Source organism: Lytechinus pictus, chromosome 6 (genome assembly GCF_037042905.1).
Source record: "Lytechinus pictus isolate F3 Inbred chromosome 6, Lp3.0, whole genome shotgun sequence".
NCBI classification, from domain to species: Eukaryota; Metazoa; Echinodermata; class Echinoidea; order Temnopleuroida; family Toxopneustidae; genus Lytechinus; species Lytechinus pictus.
The window spans coordinates 23,552,761-23,577,187 of NC_087250.1; positions in this window are offsets into that span (position 1 = coordinate 23,552,761).

The following is a 24,427-nucleotide window of genomic DNA, read 5'->3' on the forward strand; positions in this document are numbered from 1 at the left end:
GTTTTTATGACATAATTTGTTTTTTTTGTACTTTTTTATTAACCCTTTTTTTGTATTTACATAGTATTTACATAGTTATAAATAAAACTCCATGCGTTGCACCTCATTTTACACTCTTGTTTGTACAATACGTACTTCCATTATTTTGGAGAGTTTGCAATACAGATCGTACGTGAATTGCGAACTAAAATTTGCTACTAACTACGGAGGGCAAATTATATCAAATTACATATGCACTTAAATTTTACATATGTATCACTGTTGTGATTTTTTCCTCTGTTTCTGTTGTTATTATGTCAATATTTACCATTGCTACTAGTATATCTATTTAATGCCTTGATTAAAACTTTGATCAACGTGAGGGTCTTCGCACAAGACTAGCACATATGAAACTTGCCAGTCGATCAAAGAAGAAGAATTTGTTTCAAAGGTAAATCAAAAGTAAATCTCAAGATCGATTGAAACTAATGCAAATTTACTTGGATTTATTTTAAAAAGCTATCTGTGCAAATAATAGCCTTTAATTATAATCTTCTTAATAAGTAGTGGCCAATATGTGATTTAACCGTTGTATGAAACTCTCCACAGCTCATATGCACGAGTTCTTTTGCTCGACCTCTTCATAAACCAAGGTTTAATAATATTGTTTGGGTGAAAAGGCGATAGAACTAAGAAATATATCCCCAAATTCTCATAATCGATTCGATAAACTGCTTAAACCAGTAAGACATTGCATACTAAAATCTTCAAAAGAAAGTGAATCAAAGCTAATTTATTTTATTTTTTTCAGTAACACACTCATAATTACTTCTTTTAAACCATTGTTGTTTTTTTTTTATTATCTTTTTAACATATTTTTTTCTTTATTGTACTCATTGTTTTATTAACACATTTTTATATTTATATAGTAATAAATAATTATGTGCACATTGCATAACTTTGCACTCTCTCGTAATAATAATACATAATTTCCTTTTTTTGAGAGTTTGCAACACAGATCGTACGTGTATTGCGAACTAGAATGTGCTAATAACTACGGAGGTCAAGTTATATCATATTACATATGCACTTAAATTTTACATATGTAATACTGTTGTGATTTTTTCCTCTGTTTCTGTTATTATTTCAATAATTACCATTGCTACTAGTATATCTATTTAATGCCTTGATTAAAACTTTGATCAACGAGAGGGTCTTCACACAAGACTAGCACATATAAAACTAACAGTCAACCAAACAAAGAAGAATTTGTTTCAAAGGTCTTCAGGGGAACGTTTGTGAAAGAACTTGTCAGACGTTTATCCGAGTTACTATGGTAACAGCGCCTCTCAGCCAATCATAATCAAGGAAATTGGTCAGAGCGTAGTCGGACGAAAATATTTATGAAACGCTCCCCGGGCACAAATCATTTACAGGCTGCGTATTCGAACAACTTCACTCTAGTCAAGGGTTTGCACAATAGACTAGGTATGTTCTAAAGGACATTGATTTAAAATAAATCCACGTGGATTGTATTTAGGGACGAATCGAATTTGAGATTTAGTTTTAATCCTTAAAGATTGTTTTTCTATCCAAAAAGATTGAAATTTGCATCCATCCCTTAAGATTTAAAAGTTTTTTTTAAGATCAAAAGTAAATTTCAAGATCGATTTGAAACTAATTAAAATTTACTTGGATTAATTTTAAAGAGCTATCTTTGCAAGTAGTATCCTGTAATTATAATCTTCTTAATAAGTAGTGGCCAATATGTGATTTAACCGTTGTATGAAACACTCCACAGCTAATATGCACGAGTTCTTTTGCTCGACCTCATCATGAACCAGCCTAGGAGCTCAAAAGCGCTATTATCATCACTGAATAAATTTAAAAACATCAAATAAATTGAGGTTTGATCATAATTTTTCGGGTGAACAAGAACTAAGAAACTACCCCTCAAATTCTCATAATCGATTCTATTAACTTCGTATTCGATTCAGAAGGTACATACTCGAATCTTTGATAGAAAGTGAATCTAAGTTATTTCATTGATTGTATTCTTTTTAATACATTAAAAGAACGTCTTTTAAAACAATTCTTTTGATTTACTGTCCCCAAAGCATTCTAATTTTCTTTTTAAAATACTCACTGTTTTAATAATATATTTTTATATTTATCAATAAATAAAATCACCCGCAAATGTTGTCAGTAGATAGCGTTTTAACATAACGTTATATGTTTTTTGGAGAGTTTGCAATACAGATCGAACGTGTATTGCAAACTAAATATTGTGTTAGAGCTTCCACTCTTCATGCATGGAATCCAGGAAGTGAGAAATTCCAGGAAGTTTTCCAAGAAGCGAGAAATTCTAGGAAATTTTCCAGGAAGTATATCATTTTTGAGAATGATATCTTATATTATCTGAATATTATGTCAAAATCTATCACAAAATTGGATCATTTTAATTAAAATGTCAATTTTTTTTGCTCGCTCGCTCGCAACTCTTTATAAACTTTGCCCGTTACGTCATGTTTCACCCCCTCAAAATTTTTGGCTCAATTACGGCACTGGGCCCTGTATTTCATTTTTTTTGTGTGTATAGAAGATAATTATAACTTATAGAAGACTGGAGAACCGTTCAGAAAATTCCAGGATATTTTGTAAAATTCCAAGAACTTTCAGAGTAAATTCCAGGAAGTTCCGTTGTGTTACTACCTAGGGGCAAGTTATGTTAAGTTAATACATGAACATACACGTATGTATGGCATATATTTTGTTGCTGGGTGGTTTTCCCCTTTCTTATATATTTGTTTTAATATAATTTATGCTGACGATACCATAACTTCTGCTGAAACGGCTCGAGAACTTTAGTCTCCTCTGTCGGCTGTTCGTCAATATTGCTGGAGAGCCAGTGGAAACTCTCTGTTAATGTATCACACTTAAGTTGTTATTTTTTCGCATTGACGGGTGCGTAAATATCCAGAGCTTTTGTTTGGGGATGCCGCTCTTGAAGTTGTAGATGATTGTATTCATTTAAGTAACACTTTTAATCACAATGGTTCCTTCAAAGAAAGCTATGAAAAGCAAGTTAATCGGGTCAGGAGAGCAATGTTTAATCTTAAAAGTAAGGCCAAGGTGTTGAGTTTGCCTTTGGATATTCAATGTGAACTGTTTAATCAGCTGGTGGTGGGTTTTAGTGATGTAGATTTGTACTCTCTAAATATCAAGGATTTAAAATAAATCCAGATCGGCCGTGAATAGTGACCAGCCGAATATTAGATTAAGATTTAAACCAGTGGATTTGAATATAAATCTAAAAGATTTCACTTTAAATCTTTTGAGATTAAGTTAAAAGTTAATTAAGATTTAAAATAATTTCCAAATTCGGCTGGTTACTATTCACGGCCGATCTGGATTTATTTAAAGTACACACACGAAGAAAATTCACGAAAGTGATGATTATAGACAAATTATATATGGATGGAAAGGTCTTGTCTTTTTATACACAAATATGTCACTAAAAAGTCTTATAGATATCGTGGAAATGCAAGAAATGAAATTATTAGAGACCCTTCTCAGCCCCCCAGCCGCCCCCAGACCGACATTCGCGCACTAGAAAACAGTCGAGAATAATGACGTCACACAATCAACGAGCTCATCATCCCTCTGTGCCTCACCTTACTGACCTGTTCAATATCTTCCGAATTTACCGTTTTCTTCATGTAATGTGGTATCCGATTTCTGTTTTCGACAACTTCAGACCAAAAGTGAACCAGAACTGTGTTACTTCGCCCGTTTTTAATGAATTGGGAACTGTTAAGACCAATTTTGTCCACTGGACAGGCGTCGTTGTGTTGCTCCAGTCAGTCAGTGACTGAGTGAGTGAGTGAGTACGTCAGTGTTTATTGAAAAACTCCAAGCTGTAGCGGGCCATTCACTACTTGCCGCTGGGCCGGGACTGCAGGGGAGCCGATGTTGCACGTTCCGCTGTTTGATCCATCAACAAAAGGCGTCATAGGTAAGCATGTTTGGAAATTGTACTTGTTCTGGCGTCTGACTGACGATGCATTCAGGTCAGATGACAGATACAGATCTAATATAATTTTAGAATCATGCATTATTTCATGCTGTACTACCAATACCATCCATCAGTCCATGGCATGACTACGTAAAGTCTTTTAAGAAGGTTTTGCGGCAGATTTTTTCTTCAGTCAGATTTCTAAATAAACTGGCCAGGCAATGGCTTGGCTTGGTTAGACAATAGAGCTATAGCTCTATGGTTAGATTGAAAAATCTGCCGTTTCAGAGGAATGTTTAATTTTAGTTTAATTTAACGAAAGAAAACCCATCGTCGCCCGATCATCGTGAAATTTGCGATGTACCGAGCAAGACATTCCATAATGGCAGTGAGGCGCCGACTGAAAAACTCCGGTATATCCATTGCGGAAGACTTAACCTCATCCAACTACGAGATATTGAAAGAAGCACGAATATCACCAAAGATATCTGCAGCGTGGTCACAAGATGGACGTATCCTTGTAGCTCTACCAGCAACAAACGGAAAATCCATCAGAAAAGTTATCAGTTCTGCACGAAAACTGAGGCGAACGATACGTTATATGATTTGATATCTCCCCTGAGAGGTCTGCGATCTACCTCTCTCTCGTAATATCTTTAACTGACTTTTTACACCTTATTTTAATTGAAAACATTCCATACCCCCATTCTTTTACGCCTGTTTTTCACTTTTTTTAGTGATTTGTTAATAGTTGATTACCATATTTGTCTCAAACCCTATGTTAGTTTACTAATGTAATTTACTAATAGATATTCTTTAAAAAGTAGCTGCAATTTCCCTATTTATTGCATCTTCTGTTATACCTTTCGTTTCAGTATACTTTTGTATACTTTGAATTTTGTCTTTCCCTGAACATATCCAGTTTATCATATTAATGTTATGACTATACAATACCCTTGTGTTTCTTGTGATAAACCAGTTAAAAATAATCAAAGAGGACTACAATGTACACATTGTCTTGTTTAAATGCACTCGTCGTGCGCGGGAGTTAAAAATGAGCTATATGATGATATAAACCATGAATTCCCAAATTGGGAATGCACAAAATGCATATTTCAATACTTACGTTTTGCAGATTTTCAATCAAATATATATACAAGTTACAAGCATAAAAAAGTTGTGACTCTTCAAAAAAGTCAAATAAATGTGGGCCTTTCTAACTCGGTTCAGACTATGAAGTTTTCTTATTTTGATAATCATGGTATTAAATGTGCACATCTTAATATTCGCAGTCTATACAGAAATATTGATGAAATTCGAGTTTTATTGCATGATAACGACATAAACATCCTAGCACTTAATGAAACTCTTCTAGATGAGTCTATTCATGATAATGAACTTCGTATACAGGACTATGAACTAATACGTAAAGACCGTAATCGTAATGGGGGCGGTGTTGCTATTTACATTAAATGTTCAATATCGCATGAATTAGTAAATTCACAAGTTCTTGACCCGCTTTAACTCTTATTAATTAAAGTGCGACCTAAGTTCTCCACTCCATTCCTATTCATTTCATGGTATCGCCCACCAGACAGTAAAGCTGATATTTTAGATAAGTATGAACATGTCCTTTCGTTTGCGGATGCTTTTCACTTAAATATCATTGTGATGGGTGATGTAAACTTTGATATAAGTAAGAGTTTCAAGTCAAATGTTATGAAGCGTTACGAAGAAATAAATAATTTGTATTCAATGCAACAGATAAATTGTGATCTGTATACTCGGGTCACTCACAATACTAGGAGCTTAATAGATCACATGCTCACAAACGCAGTTGAGAATATTAAATCTCATGGTGTAATCAGTCTCGGGTTAAGTGACCATGACTTGTGCTTTTTGATTTTGAACTTTAGATCTATTCATATTCCTAATACAATCAACTATAGAAATCTTAAGTACGTGAATCTAGAATCTTTTCATAGTCATTTGTCCAAACATTCTTGGAATGAAATAAGTGCTTCTAGAACCATTGACGATGCTGTTAATTTATGGGAATCTTTTTTGATGGATTCTATAAATGAGTTTGCCCCAATTAAAAAGAAACGCATTCGTCACCAACCCGCTCCTTGGCTAAATGCAGATATTAAGAAAACGATGACGAAACGGAATGAATTGAAAAAGAAAGCATCAAAGAACAGTGACGAAAGTGTTATGAACATGTATCGTAAAACAAGAAATTTGGTTACCAAAATGTGTAGGAAAGCAAAAAAGGCTCATTTCTCAAAGCAATTACAAAATATTTCCACTACTTCAAGCAAGAATGTCTGGACTGTACTCAAACCTTTATTGCCTTCTAAAAAATCATGTAAAAACGGTGCTACTGAAGATAATAATGATTATTTGTTAGCTACAAACTTCAACAATTTCTTTGCTAATGTTGGTTCTGAACTGGCTTCTGCCATTCCAACTGCAACGAATAATCGTGCAGATTCTGACTATGTTAACAATAGCCCTCTACAATCGTGTTTTGAATTTAATCCAGTTACCGAGGATGATGTTCAGAAGATGATTTTGGGGTTGAATAATAAAAAATCAACTGGTGTTGATGATATCTCTTTAATGATGTTAAAAATGGCAACGCCTACTATTATACAATCTCTCACACTCATTTTTAATAGATCATTATCTGAACACGTGTTTCCTACAAGATGGAAGAAATCAAAGATTGTACCAATTCATAAATCGGGTGACAAAAAGTCACCTAACAACTACAGGCCGATATCCATATTACCTTCTGTTTCCAAAATCCTCGAGAAACTCGTTCAAATACAATTAACAGAATATTTGAAATGTCACAATGTATTGTCTAAAGCCCAGTCAGGATTTAGGAAAAATCACTCGACTATTACAACACTTGTCAAAGTTACCGATGATTGGCTAAATGCAATGGACCACGGTCTGTACACTGGTGCGGTCTTTATAGACTTACGCAAAGCGTTTGATACTGTGGATCCTGATATTCTTTTAAAGAAATTATCTAACATTGGTGTATCTTCTGTTTGCTTATCTTGGTTTTCAAGTTATCTAAAGGGTCGTCGTATATATACCCAATTTAACTCATCTACTTCTGCGGACTCCGATATAAACTACGGTGTCCCTCAAGGATCTATACTGGGTCCGCTTTTGTTCCTAATTTATATTGATGGTATCGTAAAGCATATTAAAAATTGTTCTATTCACCTATATGCTGATGACACGGTAGTCTATTTCTCCCATAAAAACGTAACAACTATTGAAACCCAACTGAATTCTGAGCTGAAAAGAATAAACACCTGGTTGTGTGATTCCAAACTAAGTCTTAACTGTGATAAAACAGTATGTATGCTATTTGGCTCTGGAAAAATGATTGGTAAATGTAATCGGTTGAACTTGAATGTAAATGGAATACATATAAAACAAGTGGAATCAACCAAATATCTTGGCATTTTGTTAGATCCCAGTTTAAAGTGGAATTTGCATATTGAATATATATGTTTTAGAATAGGCAAACTCATACGTTTATTAGCCCGACTGCGTCACTATATTGATCAGAAAAATTTGAAAATTGTGTACAATGCCATTATCCTCCCTATATTTGATTATGGTGATATAGTATATGGTTCAGCAAAATATATGTGCAAAATACATCGAGCCATTGCAGAAACTTCATAACAGAGCATGCAGAAGTATATTAGGAATAAGTCCATACAGTCGCATGTCTATACGTGAGTTACATGTTCGTTTGGGTTGGAAAACCTTATCAACCAGACGTTGTTGTCATCTAAATACAATGGTCTTTAAGGCCTTAAATGAACTTGCTCCTCAATATTTAAAAGTATTTTTCCAACATACTAGTAGCCAGTATAATTATTCTCTCAGGTCCCATGGAAATTTAATATTAGCAAAACCTAAAACAAATTATTGTAAACGTTCATTCTCGTACAGAGGTGCTTCTCAATTCAATAATCTCCCTGCAAATCTAAAGGTCCCTTGTAGTCTCAAAGTCTTCTTACATAGGCTCAATGCCTTCCTCCCTGATCTATGAAGTATTTTGAATTTGATACTGGAACCCCCCCCCCCATGTCCCCTATTTCCCCCTTATGCTCTAAGAGATTTTTGTAACAATTTTCTTAATAACTTGTGTTTTAATCATTGGACCCCATGGAAGAACAGTACTGTCTATGGGCAGAGCTGAACTGGGTGTCCTTCCGATTTCACTATTTCTCATGTCTATCTCATTTTTTTTTTTTGTATATATCTGTTCTAATTTGTTATTCTTTTATACTTTGCTTTTATATGTTCATTTGTACATTCATGTTTTTTTTTTTTGTGAATTTCGGAAAATAAATAAATACAAATACAAAATACAAATACAAATTAAGCTATTATTATTCTTGGAATTGGGATGTCATGAAGCCAGACAAAATTTCAGCACTGCAGTGGTTACCCTGATTCCTGACCGAAATTAGAGTCTGGTGTTTCTTTCAACAATGAAGATAAATGCACTCTTTGTAATGACCCAGAGAGCACAGCTCAAGTGATATTCGTGTAGGCTCCACTCCGCTTCACTACGCTACACCTATACCCGGGTAGCGTACGTGTAGTGTAGCGGTAGTGAAGTGGAGTGGAGCCTACACGGGTTCCATGACAATTGCTCCGCCGACATCTGCTCCGCCGACAATTGCTACGCAAAATACGACAACTGCTCCGCCGACAATTGCTCCGGACAGTTGCTCCGCCGACAGTTGCTCCGTCGACACTTGCTCCGCCGATATGTGCTCCGTCGACACTTGCTCCGCCGATATTTGCTCCGCCGATATTTGCTCCGCCGACATCTGCTCCGCCGACATCTGCTCCGCCGAAAATTGCTCCGCCGACAATTGCTCCGCCGATAATTGCTCCGCCGACATCTGCTCCGATTATACGACAATTGCTCCGCCGATATTTGCTCCGCCGAAAATTGCTCCGATTATACGACAATTGCTCCGCGACAATTGCTCCGCCGATATTTGCTCCGCCGTAAATTGCTCCGATAATGCGACAATGAATTTACAAAGTAAACTTAAACTATGCTTGCATGATATATTACATGTCATACACAGGGGCCGCGGGACGGTTTTCAAAGTGAGGGCTGAGTCAAAAGTGGGGGGGGGGGGGCTGTCCATGCTAAAAATCACAATCATATGGTCATTCTTACGTTTTTTGGTACACGGCTTTGGAAAATTGGGGGGCTAAAGCCCCCCGGCTCCGCGGCCCCTGATACATGCATATAGAAAGAAATAGAAAAAAAGGGGTAAGCACAAAGGAGGGAGAGATATTCTTAATGCTTATTCATGGTGGGGGGGGGGGAGCATTTGTGTAAGTTTTATTACGTGCCTGGCGATTAAAATGAAGAAAAAAAAAACGCGTTTTCATGTAATTATTATAACCATATAGCTCCATGTTATAACAGTAGAAACAAATTAGACATACCCCATTCTTAGCGTCAAAGTCGCTCAGACTGGCGAAATATGCTCCGAAGTGGACATTTGCTCCAGGTGAAATTCAACGGTATACCCCACCTTATTTTGTCGAAAACCTGTACTGTAGTCACGCAAAATGTTTACTGTCGGCAAATTTTGTGCCACACAAACATGACCAAGACATTCAGTAAGTAAAAATTAATATTCAAGAAAATACCAACTTGTGAAAGGCTACATGTCGTGTCACCTTCTCGGCACACCCCTCCACTCTGGTTTCCATATCCTCTCGTACACACAGTGCTCTCAGTCTGGTCTCCACATCCACATCATGTCATACACACCGTAGGTTTTAGATTATGATAATATTGTATATAATAGTGAGTTGCTTTTTTGTTTTATGTTGATCATGATTGTTTTCTTCACTGATAGAAAAAGGATAATTAATTTTTTTTAAATAATCCAAAAATAAAATCCATATGTTCTGTTTTATATAGTTATTAGTCAAGGTTACTTTAGTTCGCATTAGTTCTCATTGTTTATACCGTTCTAATTCCTATGCATTATTCCGATTGATATTGTACTTTAAATTTGACTATGTATTGTTACTTTGATTATGTTGTGCTTTGTGAACGGAAAATGAATAAATCGTAATCTAAATCTAAATATGGTCCGCCAATAGTCGAATTATATTCATTATGATGTTATAATGTAAGTAACAATTTGTTGTTGATGGGGGATATAATTTTACACGTAGTTTCAAAAAATAAAAAAAATCAATCAAACAAGATTTTCTTCTATAAATGATATACCTTCATGTGTATATGGCAGCCTATGTATTTTCCAAAAATGAACTATATGAGAAGAAAACGTGTGTTCATGTACTTATTATCATTATCATTGTACCACCATTATCGTCATCAGCATCTTCATCATCATTATCATTGTCGTCGTCGTTTTGCTTATGCGGAAATCAAACAAAAATGATTGTGAAAAGGGTTATGGAGGGAAAGAGAGAGAGAGAGAGAGAGAAAGAGGGGGAGTGAGTGAGAGCTTGAGGAAAAAAGGAGGTGTATGACTTATTATTTCTGAATATCGCGATTTCTGTTTATTCATGGGATTGAAATAAAAGGATAAACTTAACAAGTTCTTGTCATTATCATTTTTTTATTTGATTTACTGATCAGAACATGAGATAAATGAAATCATGAAGACTGTACGTTCTCGACAGTTTTATTAACGTTTTCCAACCAAAACTACACTTTAATGACTGCAAACACCTTCATTTTCACACACTCGCAACTATGGACACAGTATACATGTAATTGAGAGTAGTGTCATTTTCAAAACCTTTCTTAGCTGCAAGGAATACTGAATCTCATTTCCACAATGTGCATCTGAATGCACAATGCCTGTGTTTTTAACATGTACCCAAATTACCAAATTTAAAGAACACATGTTAAGATCTAATGAATCAGCTAAATAATCCACATTCTATCATGATCAGCAGGCATAACAGCCTATATACTCTTCAATACTTCAATTACAGTTTGTCGAAAGAAATAACACAAAGAAAAAGAAATATATAGAATTGTAACTCTGGTAAATGTATCAAAAATATTCAATTAACGCATCGTGCTCTCATTTCTTTTACGAGATATCTCCCCCCCCCCCGAGATATGCTTCATGTTTACAATTTTAAAAAAGGCGTATAAATGTCCCCTTTCCATGTCAATAACAGCTCGTGCTTTGTGCTCGCATTATAAATTCAGTGAGATGCGTATTGGGTTTCATGAATTTGTAACTATATTATTGCTGGTATATATATTATTGTCTTTTAAAAATAACATTATTTGTTTAGACGTAATGAGAGAGATACATACATATATGCATTTATTATAATATATTTATATTGTCGCTATTGCACAGAATAGAACAAAAATACAACCGAAGTCTAGTTTAATAGTAACTCACCAGTAGCGTAATGAGCCAACAACAAAAAATGGAGGGGGCGAGACAAGGATGACATTTATTTTCCTTTCCTTTATTCTTTTTTTTCATTGGTAGGGAGAATGGGGGGATCCGTGACCCCTAGCACGCCCCTCCCCCATCTGTACGCCAGTGATGATCATACTTTCGTTTGAAACAAATTGAAGGAAAAAAGTGCAAGGGTAGATAAGGCCGAAGACGTAAATAAAAATTATTGATAAAAATATTAATGATTATAATACTGATAAATATACAATAAATCAAGCGGTCACCAATAAAAATAAACAACGTGAAAGAACAAAACGAGAAAGAGCCCGCGCGAATGTATGGTGTATAATTTGCTGGAAAGCAGAAGAGATATTGTGTCCAACACCCCCCCCCCATTCTCTCCCCGCTCAAGACCGGAGTGAAACCAATGATAATAATATAATATATTAAAACAAAAATCCAGATTCACAATTTCAATGGGGAGTGTGTCATTCCCCTTCTCCGTTACAATTTGTCAAGTGGCAGCGGCAGGGAGAACAATTTGTTTTGTTTTTTAAGCAGAAAGCTGCGATGATAGGGAGAGAATAAAATAAATAAAACATTAACGAATAACAAGAACAAAACAACGACAAAACAATTTGTATCAGGATGAATTTCTTATCATTTAACCTAGACCAACTTGGAGAAATAAGATGTTCATGCAATTGTCGTATAATCGGAGCAGATGTCGGCGGAGCAAATATCGGCGGAGCAATTGTCGTATAATCGGAGCAATTTTCGGCGGAGCAAATATCGGCGGAGCAATTGTCGCGGAGCAATTGTCGTATAATCGGAGCAATTTTCGGCGGAGCAAATATCGGCGGAGCAATTGTCGTATAATCGGAGCAGATGTCGGCGGAGCAATTATCGGCGGAGCAATTGTCGGCGGAGCAATTTTCGGCGGAGCAGATGTCGGCGGAGCACATGTCGGCGGAGCAAATATCGGCGGAGCAAATATCGGCGGAGCAAGTGTCGACGGAGCACATATCGGCGGAGCAAGTGTCGACGGAGCAACTGTCGGCGGAGCAATTGTCCGGAGCAATTGTCGGCGGAGCAATTGTCTTATTTTGCGTAGCAATTGTCGGCGGAGCAGATGTCGGCGGAGCAATTGTCGGGTCACCCCTAAACGAGCATCACTTGAGGTAGAGCACTGGTGCTCTGAGTGGAACTTTTCACAGTCTAAACCTACTATTGCTTGTCGTCGACTGGGAATTACATGCCACTGCACCACTGGCGTAAATCCCGGGGGTTGGGGGGGATATATCCCCCCACTTTTCGAGGAGGGGGGATGGCCTGTACAAACACCCCCCCACTTTTTACAAAAGAAATTTAAAAAAATCACAAGAGATAATTGTTTTATTGGTGAAAATTCTTCCTAAAATACCGCTTAACAAATAAAACAATATTATTGAATCATAAAATGCAAATAAAGAGTCAGTTCACCATTTCCAAACGAAATACTTATGTCCATATTATAACATTGAAGAGAAACCCCCGTTTCTTCCAATTCATCAATGTTGGGGTCTTTGGGAAGAGATTAAGATGGAATGTAAATTTTTTTTAAATGTAATCTCTAATAAAACCATTAAACCATCATGGGGTAAAAAAGATAATAATATTGGAGGGGTATTTGCCATATGGACATACAGTGGCGTAACTACGGGTGGGGGGGGGGGCATGGGGGGCACATGCTCCCCCCATCGGCTGACCAAAACAAAAACGGGGAAATGGGGAAAAATTGAAAAGAGGGAGAAAGGAAGAGAAACGTAGTGGGAAAGAAAAAAATATTATTCATTATAATGTTATATTATATTATAATTATGTTATGTTACATTACATAAGAAACATTTTAATCATAACTTCATGAAACATAATTTGCCCAGGGCCTACGTCTTCATTGTTCCTGGTGCTCGCATTGTCTATTCAACGAGATATATAATCCTGTTGTACTAAAATATCCCGTTTTCAAGTCAATATAAACCAAATATATTTCCTAGCACTTGAGTTATCATTGTTTTATGTAGTGACATATGCTTCTTTACATGATTAAACAAGTGATTGCCCATGTTAAGGTCTACGTATATATAAAAACATTTCCTTCCGTGATTACGTTCGCATTAGTGGATTGGTGAGATATGTCTGCTCTTCATGAATTCCTAAAATCAGTCCTTAAAATGTCCCTTCTTCTGATCTGAATATCAAAAATTTTCAGCTCGCGCTTCGCGCTCGCATCAGTTGGTTAATGAAATACGTATGGTCCTAGTTAATTCCTACAAAGAAACCTTAGAATGCCCCACTTCACGTCTGAATTATCTAAATTATCTAAATTTTCAGCTCGCGCTTCACGCTCGCAATATTTGATTAGTGAGATGCGTATGATAATCATGATTGCAATGACTACAAAAATTGTTTCATGTGTTCAGATGTAATTCTAATAAAATCAGCAAGCGCTTGGCACTCGCATTAGATGACTTTGGTGAGATATGCATACTCTTAATGGATTCCTAAAATATATTCCTTAAAATCTCGCTGTTTGGGGTCAAAATAAACGAAAATTTCAGCTCGCGCTTCGCGCTCGCATTGTTTAGCGAGACAGGTACCTATCATGATTACACAAATTTGATTATAATGTCCCTTTTTAGGTGTGAATATAAATAAAATCAGCTCGCGCTTCGCGCTCGCATTATTTGATCAATGAGATACATATCCGTTCAATGACATTGTCCTTAAAATGTCTCTATTAGGTCAGAATAACTAGCAACTGAGCGCGCTTCGCGCGCTCACTCAGTGATTCAAAAATTTTGCTGGTGCCCCCACAATGCCGTGACCCACGGTACGCCACTGTGGACATATCAATTACAATTCCTTGCATATCTAAAAAAATTCCAAACTATTTCAGTCATCCCCCCACCCCTCAACACGGATTTACGCCAGTGCACTGCACCGACTTATTCCTGTATCAGATGATGATGATAATCTGTGCACCAAAACTAGAATATAAACTGATTAAAGTCAAACTAAAAATATCTGGTAGGCTTCCTACTAGTGTACATACTTCCTACCGTAGCCTGTAGAACATTTATTAACCAATTTGTTCAAAAATATTGTGGCTGTTGCAGACAGTATTTCTTGTAGTCCTTCTTAATCATCAACATAATATAATTTATACTTTGATTTGATTATTTAGACTATTTCTCTTTTTTTCTCTCTCCTACATACAGATCTGCACACTTGCTGACTCTGGTATCTGCTTACTACTTCAATCTGGGAGATTCTGATATGGACATGTGGCCATTTTTTCTTCACTCTGCTTTCCTGGAGGAGGAAATTTATCCATATTGATCTTGGAAACATCAACTTAGAGCAGTTTTGGAGAGGACTATAATATTGAATTGGACAGGAATACAGCTTGTCAAAAATAAGAACACACAATTTAAAACGAAAGAACAATTTTAATGTAACTAGGGCATTTTGTGAGAAATTTTCTACTCAATCACACATCCCAAATCAAGGGTAAGTCCTTTGATTAAACACAAACATTTAGTTGAATTGCAAGTGCAACTCGACCTTATTACGCTTGAATTTGAATTTGAGACTTACGCTTTGAACATAAGTTTCTTGCAATGCCCCATAGTTATATTTTGTTAGCAACTCTGTATCAGTTGTATACCATGCTGATTGCTGAAAGTTAAGTGTCGTGTATATATCGTCACAATTTTTTTCGAAGGTATAATATATTTGTCCTTTTAAACGATATTTGAATATGGGTACGCCTTTTATTTGTTTTCCATGATATTCATTGCATGTATGAACAAAAGTGAAATATTTATTGTGAAGCACTGTGAATGTTGTTTGGAGTTGTGTGATGGTTCATCATGTTTGTTATAAGACGGTAAGCCTGGTGGATGTGAGGAAGTGGCCTGGATGAATGGAAAGTGAACATGTGTCCAATAACTGGTTTGCATATTTTAAGACAATTTTGTTTCTGGATAAATATCGCTATGCATTCCATGTGAAGAGTAAAGGAGAAGTCCACCCAACCAAAAATTCATTTGAATTTAAAGAAAAATAATAAAATATTGCAGAAAATTTCATAAAAACTTTGATTCAAATTTAAATAATAAAATGCCAAAAAAAATGAAATGAATGTGATGTGACATAACTCTAATTTGCATATCATTGTTTTGTGTATATAACTGTTTTGAGTAAAAAAAAAAAAAAAAAAAAAACAAGGGAAATTACTCTATTCAAATAATTTTTAGTTGATGTGGACTTGACTTTTAAGTTTTAACTCATCCTCTACCCCTCCCATCCCTGCCCAAATAAGTGTAGAATCTAATCAAGAACTTGAAAATAGAAAGCAGCAATTAAGAAGTAAGATTTAATAAATGCAGGTCTGAATAGAATATCACATGAAAATAAAAAGAGCTGGGTAGGAATATAATAATTAAAAAAAAATCCTCGAATCAGAGGTTCGAACCAGGGTCCCCGCACTCATCAAAACAAAGGCTTTAAAGGTTTGGCCACATACCATATGTCTTTCATATATTGGTTTTTAATGCTATATAAAACAAAGTCCGTTCGCCGCTGTTGCCTCATAATGCTTCGGCAATTCAACTGCAATTCCAATCATTTCGCGATGGATATTGCCGTGTTTTGGGGGTTCCTTGACTTTGCTACGTAATGAAATTTCATAATTTTTGTTCAGTCGTGAAGAAGAATATCTATGCTTTTTATTGATTATAATATCAATGTGACGCAAGTGTGATTTCTAAGTGAAAATATGCTTTGTTTATTCACATATATTTCTTGAAAAAAATTATTTGTTTCTAAGCTAAATATCGGTTACCAAAATATGTTAAATGCGCATTTCATTTTACTGTTCAGAAAATTCAAACTTTTATCTATATACTAAGACCAATCTTGTGAGGAATAAACAATTCAAGAGCAAAAAACGCTGATTGGAAAGATCGTCTTCAATGGGCTGCTGTTAGCTCAGCTGCTCACTGCTCTTGGTGTGACGTCACTCAGCTGGAGCTCGGCGAAGGACCGTTGAAGGAAGAAATATGCCATGAAAATAAGTCATTTTTGAGAGCTGATTTCTGCAAACTCTAATCACTATTTTAAAAAGTGAAGTTATATATCTGATTAGTAATACTTCCCCTTTACAATGATGACCACAAAAAGTCATTATAAAATACTTTTGATTCTTCGGGTGTGTACTTTAAGGATTAACTTTTAAATCTCAAGATTTAAATTCAAATCTCAACAGATTTATATGCAAATCCACTGGTTTAAATCTTAATCTGATATTCGACTGGTCACTATTCACAGCAAATCCTTGACTTTTAGAGTGTATTGAGATGTTTCATAAGAAGTTTTTAAAAAGCCTCCTTGGGCTTCGAATAAGCTAGTCCACCTCCTGCACTGTTGTTATCTTGTACGATACAACCTCCCGGACTGTTGTTATTTTGTACGATACGACACGCATACACACACCCCCTGAATAGTAACATGAAACAACATTTTTTTTCGGGGAAAGTGAATCAGTGGGTTAGGTGAATCACTGGGTTAGGCGAATCACTGGAGGTAAGTGAATCGGTGGAGGGCGTGTGTGTGTCGGTTACGTGTGCGCGCGGGTGCCATGAGCCTAATTACATCAGGAGGGCTAAAGATATTCGTTCGACCCAACCCATTCGAATTTTTTAAATTTGATATTGCTGATTGACAAAAGTGTATGAATATGATTCAAAATCTAACACTGATTCTAGAAATGGTAACTACTAAACTTCCTTTGCCCAAATTGGGAAGATATATCAATGATTTGGAACTATTTTTTGACTGGCGGAAGAATTGGGGCTATTTTACTGTTTCAGTTGATGAATTTGATCCCATCATAGTTATCTTCATAAATGGCGATTTATTTTTTAAAATGAGCTGGCTACGATACCCTTCTCTGGTCAGATATGGAATGTCAGATATATATCCTATCCAAAGGTAGTAAACATTCGACCCTCTAATTTCACATTTATTTTGTATGAATTTTTCTTAAGTGCCATTTTAACACACAAGTCTATGGGGAATGTTTTACGCGCGTGAGACCCGCGGGGCCGGGGCACGGTCCGATAGGGTTTACCCAATCAATAAAAATCGTCCAGGAGGTGGACTACTTAACTCAAGAGGAGGGTCCGCAAAACAGACTAGGTACATTACAGGGATTTTAAAAAAAAATCCAGGTGGATTGTAATTAGGGCCCAATCGAATTTTTAAATCTCAAAAGATTAAAGTTCAAATCCCTTCTATTTTTTGGATCAAAAGTAAATCTCAAGATCGATTGGTACCTATTTACAATCCACCTGGGTTAATTTTAAAGAGAAGTTCGTAAACTAAAGAGCGACTTTAAGAACGACTGGTAAACCTTTCTTACGCACTAAACCATCACCTTTGAACATTTAATGGTGAATACCATTTACCACAAGAAAGGATCACCAGTCGTTCTTAAAGTCGCAGTTGAATTGCGAACATCTTTATGAAACACTCACCAGGACTTGCACATCCATGCAATATAGAGTGTAGAGAGAGGGGAAAGAGGAGGGGAGGGGGGGGGGGGAGGGTGTCAATTAGAGGGGGGATAGAGAGAGAAAGGAAGGGAGAAGAAAGAGCTACAGTGTGCATGTGTGTGTGTAAGGGGTGGGGTGGAAAGAGAGAGAGAGAAAAGCGAGGGGATATGTGGAGCAAGTGAAATGAAGACAAAATGAATGAAAAAAAAACATAATGTATTTTCATATATTTTATTTCGACTTGGTGAAAGACTATTTCATCTCATATTTCATTTTACTGGCGCAAATATTCACTGCTGGATGATACGCGCCGTATATATAAGCTAAAATAACAACAACATCATAAATCATCTAACGTATTCCTTTTATTAGATATCAAACATGAAATATCCATATAACTAAAATCTACATAATATGCCATATCTAATATTTACCTCATAATGATTATATTCTGTCTTTGGGTTCAATGAGAGAAGACGTGACAGATTTGAAATATTAACGACCTCGGATGTTGCGATTTAATATTATTATCTACTTTATGCATCGTGATAAATTCTAATGGCAAGTTTGCGACACATTTTGCAACAGACTCGACAAGCAGTATGCCACTTCCATCCGCTCATTTTACATAATTAGCAAGGTCAGCATGCTTAGGTACTAGACATAATTATCCGAGGTAATTTAACTTTAATCGCAACAAATCGTGGAGTAATTTTCGACAAGTGTGTTGTTTCATCTTAGCTTCGAGTTTAAAGACAAGTAGAAGCACTTCTTGGGAGTCATTGCATAGAGAGAGCGGAATGATAGCGAGGTTAATGTAGTCTTTAAACAAGGCCCTGTGTCCTTTATGATATTTATATCAAATGCCTACCGACTGAAAAAAAATACTATTCGTGAAAGGCCGGGTGAATGCGAGGATTGCGAGCCAAGTCACTTAAGTCGCTCGATTTCGCGCTCACTACAGTCGGGTCGGGTCAATGCTCTTCGTCGGCTGCTAGACTCGTCTCAGTTACTACTTGACGAGGAGTATAGCAAGGTCGCGATTGTTGCATAAAATGTCATACAAGTCTTTTCATGAAGCGCGTCCCTAATCAATACTATGTGTGGTTTGTCGTTGACTGTGTGTTCAAAACGACTAGTCTTGAAAATACACATTTAGAGATTGAAAAAATCAATAATGAAGATAATGAGTTTAACCATAATTTTATTACTACTAAGAAACTAAAGTGATTTTGAGAAGAATAGCTTGTTTTGCTTTTAGGTAACATAATGAGTGTGGTTTGAATGCTTGGAATAGTAAATTAATTAGTAATCATTCAAGTGGGACTATATTATAAGACTACACTGTTCTGAATGCTGCATTAAGCTGGCCAGATTGGATTTGAGGTGGCGCTATCAAGGCTGCTAATTGTTCGTAGCTGCTTTAAATGTAGAAACTATTTATTTCGTAATAAAGTTGTTGATTTTTTAGATTTTCCTTATTTTTCAGTTATGCAAACCACAATGATGAGCAATTGAGAGAGGCAATGACGTCACTCCCCTTTTCATTTGTATTTTTTATGGTATACTAAATGTACTTGGTCCAATGCTGTAATATACACTTGGTCTACTATACGCAATTGGTCTAATATCCACTTGGTCTACTATATGCACTTAGTCTAATGCTGTAATATCCACTTGGTCTACTATACACATTTGGTCTAATGCTCTAATATCCACTTGGTCTACTATACGCACTTGGTCTTATATCCACTTGGTCTACTAAATGTACTTGGTCTAATGCTGAAATATCCACTTGGTCTACTACACGCACTTGGTCTAATATCCACTTGGTCTACTAAATGCACTTGGTCTAATGCTCTAATATCCACTTGGTCTAATATCCACTTTGTATACGATACGCACTTGGTTTAATGCTTTAATATCCACTTGGTCTACTATACGTTCTTGGTCTAATATCCCCTATGTCTACTATACGCACTTGGTCTAATGCTGTAATATCCCCTTTGTCTACTATACGCACTTGGTCTAATGCTTTAATATCCACTTGGTCTACTATACGCACTTGGTCTAATGCTCTAATATCCCCTTTGTCTACTATACGCATTTGGTCTAATGCTCTAATATCCACTTGGTCTACTATACGTACTTGGTCTAATATCCCCTATGTCTACTATACGCATTTGGTCTAATGCTTTAATATCCACTTGGTCTACTATACCCATTTGGTCTAATGCTCTAATATCCACTCTTTCTACTATACGCATTTGGTCTAATGCTGTAATATCCCCTTTGTCTACTATACGCATTTGGTCTAATGCTCTAATATCCCTTTGTCTACTATACGCACTTGGTCTAATGCTCTAATATCCACTTGGTCTACTATACGCATTTGGTCTAATACTCTAATATCCACTTTGTCTACCATATGCATTTGGTGTAATGCTCTACGATACGCACTTGGTCTAATGCTCTAATATCCGCTTGGTCTACTATATGCACTTGGTCTAATGCTCTGATATCCACTTTTTATTACTATACGCATTTGGTGTAATGCTCTAATATCCATTTTGTCTACTATATGCACTTGGTCTAATGCTCTAATATCCACTTGGTCTACGATACGCACTTGGTCTAATGCTCTAATATCCACATGGTCTTCGATACGCACTTGGTCTAATGCTGTAATATCCACTTGGTCTACTATATGTACTTGGTCTAATATCCCCTTTGTCTCCTTTATGCACTTGGTCTAATGCTCTGATATCCACTTTTTTCTACTATATGCATTTGGTCTAATGCTCTAATAACTACTTTGTCTACTCTACGTATTGGTCTAATATCCATTTTGTCTACTATACGCATTTAGTCTACTATACGAATTTGGTCTAATGCTCCAATATCCATTTGGTCTACTATACGCACTTGGTCTAATGCTCTAATATCTACATCATGTTAAGAAGATTGTACGTAATCATGTAGACTAATGGAGTTTTACAAGAAACTTGTAATCAATTGCAAGTCTATTTTCTGTCCCTAAATCAATCATAAGGCTTCATATTAATTGTGAATTTGATAGTGATTGCTAATCTACTTCTGGAATTAAGGAGTTTCATCTAATTTGCTACAGTTAAAATTCATCTATCAATCGTAAAATTAGAACAGAATATTTGCAATCGCAATTTGCAATTAAGTAGTGCTAGACCAAGAGGATTTACGATCTCGTTCACTGCAAAAACACCGGTGTTGATATAACACCAGCCTGGTTTCTATATCGGCCAACACCAGAGAGGTGTTGAAACAACAGCGGCTTGGCATTTAAGCAACACCAATTAGTGTTAAACCAATATCGGTTTGATTCTTAATTGGTGTTGTTTCAACACCTCTCTGGTGCGGGCCGATATAGATACCGGGCTGGCGTTAAACTAACACCGGCGTTTTTGTAGTGTCGAAAAACAACTCCTTTATAGGTAATTAGGTGCATGTTTTGTGCGATGGGGGGGGTTAAGGGCCTTTTAGGGGGAGAAGGCAAAGCCTCCATCCCCGTCCTATCCACCCCTAAACGAGGTGAGCGTTAAAACCCAAAGTTTGGGTATTTACATTATTATCGATTCGGCAGTTAAAAAATATACAAAATATAGATATAAACAGAACCGTGAGTGAGTACATGTAGCTTGGCTGCCTGGGTTCGGGAAAAGCTAACTTGATAACTATGACCCGAGGGTCTCCCTCCCCGACCAAGCTGCATGTACCCAGGACTGGTCTGTAATAATAATAATTAATATAACATTAAAATAGCATTATTATTCTATATCATAAGAAGTTGACAAGATTGATAGTATGCAATAAGACCAGTCATTAGGTATAAACGGTATGCACTAAATTGTTTGATGTTTCTAAGACGGGAGTTTGACGAGGTAGTTTTCGCATTTACTACGGGGAAACTCTCTTCAACGCATCGATTCCTTTGTAAATGCAATTAATATCACAATGAAGAGCTAAGAGGCTTTTGTCGAAAGTTGGTGGACTGGGAAAGCAGATCATCCGAAGATTTGCCCCAGACGAACAATTGCAAATATATCGTTGTCCAGCGTCAAGAGATTCCGAAGCTCAGTCCCGTTCCACCAACTTTCGACAAAAGCCTCTCAGCTCTCCATTGCGATTTGACATGCATTTTCAAAAGAATGGGTGCGTAGGAGAGGGTGTCTCCGTAGAAAATGCGAAAAGTCCAAACTTTCTCTTCAGCGACAGAGCAGCGTGTTTTTAAGTACTTGCCTAAAAGGTTGAATGGTAAAATAGTAGACGACGATGTTGATCCCGCCATTGAAAGTAACAAGCATGGTAAAGATTTCATAGAGTAAAGGAGGAACGTTGTGTCTGGTCACAGCAACGTAGACACTCATGAAGGATAAAGGGATATATGAGCAGAAGAAACAGCATATGATGATAAACGGTGTGCGAAGGATTCGCAGGTTCTTCAGTAAAGGTGATGCCTCGGCCTGACGTCGTGGCTCCCCCAATCTCTCGGCTGCGTTCACGGTGATGGGTGGTGGTTCCTGCGAAGACCCACAAGCCGATTCCTCGATGCCATCGCCATTTTGAACTCTTTCTTCGTTACTCGTCGAGGCAGACCTCACAGCTGGTCTGTGTATCTGAATTAGACGTGATTGGATTTGATTGAGATGATGAAGGGAGATCTTGATGATGTGGACGTATTGAATTACCAGACAGACGGTAATTACCCACAAGTGTACAAAAATGCAAAATGTATATGGTAAAAATGAAGGCTCTCGTAAGTCAATGACGCACATTTTAATCGGTGTGATCCGGATGATGCGATAGGATTCATCGTTTATGAATACGAAGAGTGTTATAATTGTGAGGTGGACTATTGCGAAAACGACGTATGCTGATAGTGTAAGATTGCGAGTAGCTATGCGGCGATGGAGCATCGGCCGCGCAATGAAGAGATAGCGCTCTGTGTTCAAAAGAGCGATAAACCATACACTCGTACCTATCATCGAAAAAGAAACAAATCCAAACGCTCGACATACCGGCTCTCGCCCGGTCGTCCACCCCGTTGACTCGCCGATCAATTCAGTAATGAGGTTGCTAACAGACATAAACGCAAACACCGCATCCGTAACAGCCTGGCCCATTAAACACACCTTAGTCGAGTCGAACATGGCGTCATAGGGAATCTTCGGCACAACTTTTAGGATCAGACTATTCCCAATCAGAGCTAAAATGTTGAAAGCAACAAATGAAGCGATGGCAAGTTCATATGACGGAATTTGTAAGGCAGGGTCGGTAGTTGGCCCAGTCGCCATATTTGGACTTGGTAGTAACAGTTAAAAGTCTTCAATCTTGGTTGTAACACTGGGACATCAATCGATCGTGTTTTGTGTCGATTTTTTGTTTGATTACTGTATAGTCCAAACATTAGGCCTGGTATTTAAGCGTTTGAGCTCACTTAAACATTAATGCAATCACTGTATTTAAACAAAATTTCAGGACTTTTCCCTTCTTAAGAGAGAGAGAGAGAAAGAGGAATAAATAGTGCACATCCACTGTTTCTGTATAGCGATGTTACAGTTGTGCCTGAATCCCTGGCAGATTAATTAACTCGATGCCTACCAGAGGCAGAGCTGTTCCTGTAAAAAGCCTATGCGAATTGCAGATTTGAGTATGAACGGGTTACCAATCTCGTAGTCGACTTTCTAATCTGCTGGTGAAGAGTTAGTGACGTCACTTATTTTACAAATCATCCGATCCAATCCAAGTCATTTAGATAATAGCGCTTTTCCCTGATCGGTTACAAAACACTGCACACACACTATTTCATGTTTGGGCCACTAAAACAATAATCAAACATCCAAGAATGGTCAGCTTAGTGGACGCAAAGTAGATTTGATTTAATTACTGCCTTGAACTGGTCAACAGAGTCCGTCTTCACTGCAGCTAGTACTGTAGGTGATTCCGTATAGTTAGTAACCACAGGGAAGGACGTTTAGCCTCCACGTCTCTTGGAAAGGCAGTGAGTAAATTGATGACGATGAACGAGTATTCCGGACTTTCGAACGAGGAATGAGAATGTTATCAATGTATTTCGGACTTGGGTGATTGAGAGACTTGAAGACTAGCAATATAGCTGTTTAGTTGATCAAATAAATTCTCCAAATGCGCAGAAATCAATCACTGCCCTATGGAATAGACTAACGCAATCAAACAACTCTCCGTCACTGACAGGTGAGCATCTTTGATGTCAGTACTTCTGGTATAGATCTGAAAGTGTGAAGCCTTCTCGTTGATCACCGTTTTCAAGTACAAGAAGTCCTTGGAATGACGTCAGTACG